The sequence below is a fragment of the Lipotes vexillifer genome, unplaced genomic scaffold (genome assembly GCF_000442215.2).
Source record: "Lipotes vexillifer unplaced genomic scaffold, Lipotes_vexillifer_v1.1 scaffold669, whole genome shotgun sequence".
NCBI lineage: Eukaryota > Metazoa > Chordata > Mammalia > Artiodactyla > Lipotidae > Lipotes > Lipotes vexillifer.
Genome location: NW_006795513.1, coordinates 201845 through 206245, shown reverse-complemented (window position 1 = coordinate 206245; position 4401 = coordinate 201845).

Sequence of the window (4401 nt, the reverse complement as noted above, 5' to 3'; positions counted from 1 at the left end):
TAAATCATACTGCATCTTGTTGTTTTGCTCAGTATCTTTGAGATTCATTCATGTTGATGTGAGTGGCTATAGTTCATTTAACTATTGCATGATATTCAATTATATGATTATATTAGGATTTATCTATACTGTATGTGGATGTATGGGTTATTGCCAGGTTTTTTGATATTAAAAGTATTGGTGTTATAGACATTCTTATGCATGTTTACCATTGCACATGTGTAAGAGTTTCTCTTGGTATGTAGCTAGAAAAGGAATTTCTAGATTGGTTACATGATATATATATATTTAACCTGAATTCAGTTAGAATTCTTCCAGTAATGCTTTGCATTTGCTTCTGTCAGTAGCCTGGAGGACACTACCAACCTTGGGCCACTTGAAGTTGAATTTTTTTTGCTTGAGGGTTTTTAGATAAATAGCCCAAATCTCAATCAGAAACTCAAATGGTGGCCAGCTTGTGGTTACAAAATCTCAGGGGAGTGCTTTTTTTTTCTGGCTGCTTTTGTTTACTGTCCAGATCCCTCAGGTAGTTGTTTGTTTATGTTTTGTTTCAGAGTTTATCATTATTATCTGCAGGAGGGTAGGTTTATTAGGAGCTTACTTCTCTATATTGTACATGACATATTGTAGAGTGAAAAAAAATTAAGGTACAAAATAGCATAAATGAAATGATTCTATAGCTTAATAAAATCTGGAAGGATAAACACAACTTTTTCTTTATGGAGAAGTGGCATCCTGAAGGACTTTTACAATTTACTTCCTATACATTTGTATTTTTTGAATGTTTACAAAGAACATGTATTACTTCTATAATCACAATAACAATAAAGATATTTCCATTTTGGAAAGAAGAAAATATTGCTCCCAGAATAGGTTCTAGTCTCAGTCATTAAAAGAACAACATATGTGAAAGTAAGTGTGTTATTTCTCCCAGGGGTATATGCATCCTAAGGCATCTACTTCATTGGAAAGTGACAGGTCATATCCAGGGAGAAAATCTTTGTCATCTTGGGTCAGGGCAAGACCTTTTGGCAGTGGAACCTTCCCTGGCCTTCTGAATAACTCTTTGGACCTGTGCCTGAATTGAGGTAGTATATGAGTTGAGACTTTTGAACTAACTTTCTCTCTCTATGGGAGCTATCACAGCATTGCTTTGGTTCCATTGAAACAGTAACCTGGAAGATGTTAGTGACAGCAGGAGAATCAGTCACTTTTCCACGTGCTCTCATAGCAATAACATCTTTCAGGGCACCATATTGGACCTAGAAAAATATATAATGTAAAAGTTGTATTCTGGAGGGCCTCTAAACCTTTTTTCAGACACCCTAGGTGAGAGCTGCTTCCAGAGCCCAGTGCCCTGAGTTTTCTCACACTGTATTGCCACATTCTGGTCCGTCTTCCTGGCAGCACACCACGTCCCACTTCTTCCAGACTTCTCTGGTGCTTCATTTACTTAAGGTCCATGCTCCCAAGGTGACAGCAAGCTAATCTGACACTGAGCTCCATGCAAATGTATTTGTGAATATCACTGGGTGCCCATGTGTTGCTAGGTGATCTCTCTCATTTTGATACATCTTCATAAAGCATAGCCTTAACCCAAATAAGTGGCTTGATAATTGGAAATTCAGGCACAGCGGCTGGCTGTAGTGGAGAATGTTCTGAGTAAATAGGCAGGGAGGCAACATAGTCCCAACACAGTAGTGAGGTTTTAGGATATGGGGCAAGAGACATGGAATTTGGAATGATCTGAGCCTGGCATTAAAACTTCCCAGGAAGCCAGAGAGATTTTTTTTGGCCATGCCATGGAACACAGCTTGCAGGATCTTAGTTCCCCCATCAGGGATCGAACCTGGGGCCCCGGCAGTGAGAGCGCTAAGTCCTAACCACTGGACAGCCAGGGAATCCCCCAGAGAGACTTCTAATAACTTCCCACTTGACCTCATTTTTTTTTTTGTTTTTTTTGTGGTACGTGGGCCTCTCACTGCTGTGGCCTCTCCCGCTGCGGAGCACAGGCTCTGGACGCGCAGGCCCAGCGGCCATGGCTCATGGGCTCAGCCGCTCCATGGCACACGGGATCCTCCTGGACCGGGGCATGAAGCCGTGTCCCCTGCATCGGCAGGCGGACTCCCAACCACTGCACCACCAGGGAAGCCCTGACCTCACTTATTAACCAGAACTTGCTCTTTATGGAAATCAGACCCTTCCCTCTCCACTGACAGGAAGACAATTCTAGAACTGATGAGCCATGCAGGCTAAAACATATCATTCTTCTAGTTTTTCCTGCAAAATACAGCAGCTAGGCTGCTTGCTCCACTGGGTCATTTGTCTCTATAGAGACTCTTGAAGGAGAAACCTGAGAGTGGGGTGTGGTCAGATAACATTTGCATTCATCTGAGGCCAGTGCCTTACTCTTACTGGAACCAAAGGTTAAGAAAAGGCTTCAAGTGCCCCCTTGACTGCCCTTCATCAGGAGACAAGAGGGCCTTCTGTTCTCTCTCAGACACCACTGTCATCAAATCTCCTTTGAGCTTCACAGCCCCTGTCTCTTCTTTTGGACCTTGAATCCCTTCACTGTATTCTTAACACATCCGTGTCACTACCTCCACCTCTTCTCAACATTTCTCTGGGTTCCAATGTATTCTTTCCTCATTCCGTATCCGTGCAAAGGAAGATGTGTGCCCTACTCTTGCCCGCCGTGGACAAGACTAACCTTTAACTGCTCTTTGGAAACTTCTCCTGATTTTATTCATTCTTTTTACTGTATCCTCAACTTTTCTGATTCCATAACATATTTTCCCTTGGCTTAAAAGAAGGCACAGGGATTACTTAGTCCAAATAAAGTAGATGCCTTTCCTAAAATCACCTTCTTCTCTTAGGGAGAATACGGGGAATAGCTATCTCTCTAAAGCTGCTATTCTCTCTCCATCCTTCCCTTTGCCAGCAAATTTCTTAAAAGAGTGGCCTACATTTCTTGCCTCTATTGACTTCCCACCCACCTGTCCCACCCCAATGCAGGGTGGCTTCTGCCTTCACCACTCCACTGGAACTGTTCTTTTTAAACTAACCAGTGGTCTCTTGCATGTTCAATCTAGTGACCTCTTTTTAAGCATTTAGATTAATTAAGGTTTCCTAAATACATTGGTGTTTTCAGTCACTGGCCACATACGAAAGGCCCAGTCCCTATTTCTGAGGAATAAATGAGAACTCATGATGATGAGGCTTGTTTCTGGAGTGGCACCAGGGCCACTTGTGGGTGGTGGGAGTAGGGAGGAGCTGTGGGCTTTCTTTCCTTGCTGTGATTAAAAACCAAATAGGCATTCAATCTTTCATTGACTTGTTTGACATATAGTTTTGTGTATCTACTGTGTGATGAGATAGCGGCCCCCAACTCTCTGGGATGCAGTGAAGCTTCTTTCTGCTTCTGTAAGGACCAAGATGTGAGCAAACCTTCAAATTGTCTTAGTATCTGAGTTACCAGTGCCAGACCCTCTGTTGGCTCAGCAGTCAGTTGCCACACCTATCTGCTACTCATCAAGAGGAACGCTCACTTACCTGAGGCTGGATTTTAAAAGCCTCACCCTAAGATACAAAATTACCCACATTGCATCGTTTTTAAAATACCACTAGGATGAGGTGGGAGGAATGATCCGAGTGTAATTTATTTGAAAACTCGGTCTGGCAGAGGGAATTTAAGTTAATGTTAATAACAGAGCCTCTTGAAAAGAGGTCAAGGGGTTAACATAGCTTTAAAAAATTCTGTTTTATAATCCTGTCCATTTAGAAGGAGGAGGAGTGCAGTTTGTCTGAAGGAGGCAAGGGGGAGCCATGGCCTCCGGTCCTCGCTTTGAACTTCTGAGCTTATTAGCAAAGGGAATCAATATTCAGAAAGATTTCATCACAAGTTGCAAGAACTTGGACTCTTCATTCAAAGTGATTATTTCCTACCCTCTAGCTGTCCATAAGAGAGGCTCTTAAACATGCTGTTCAGACATCATCAAAACATTAGCCAAGCCTTATGATGTTTGGACATGCTAGGCAACACTGGAGTCAGTAATCACAGGGTTACTGACAGATGCTAAGTACAAGCATCTGTATGTTAAGTTTTTTTTTTTTTTTTTACTGATCAACATGTAACAGGGCCCGAGGACTGGAAAAAAAAATGGATAAAGCACATTTGGGGATGTGCAGTGCATGCAGATTTGACCTAGATTCAGGAACCAGAAAATAAAATGCAAAATGAGAATCTTGACATTACTAACTACATCTGGAGTACTAAACATCTTAATTCTCTTAATGATCCTGAATGTTTTAAGGATAATTAACAATAACTAAAATAAAAGGGCCTGCTCTTCAAAATACACATAGTATATTCTGAGAATATGAAATTATACATTTCTCTTT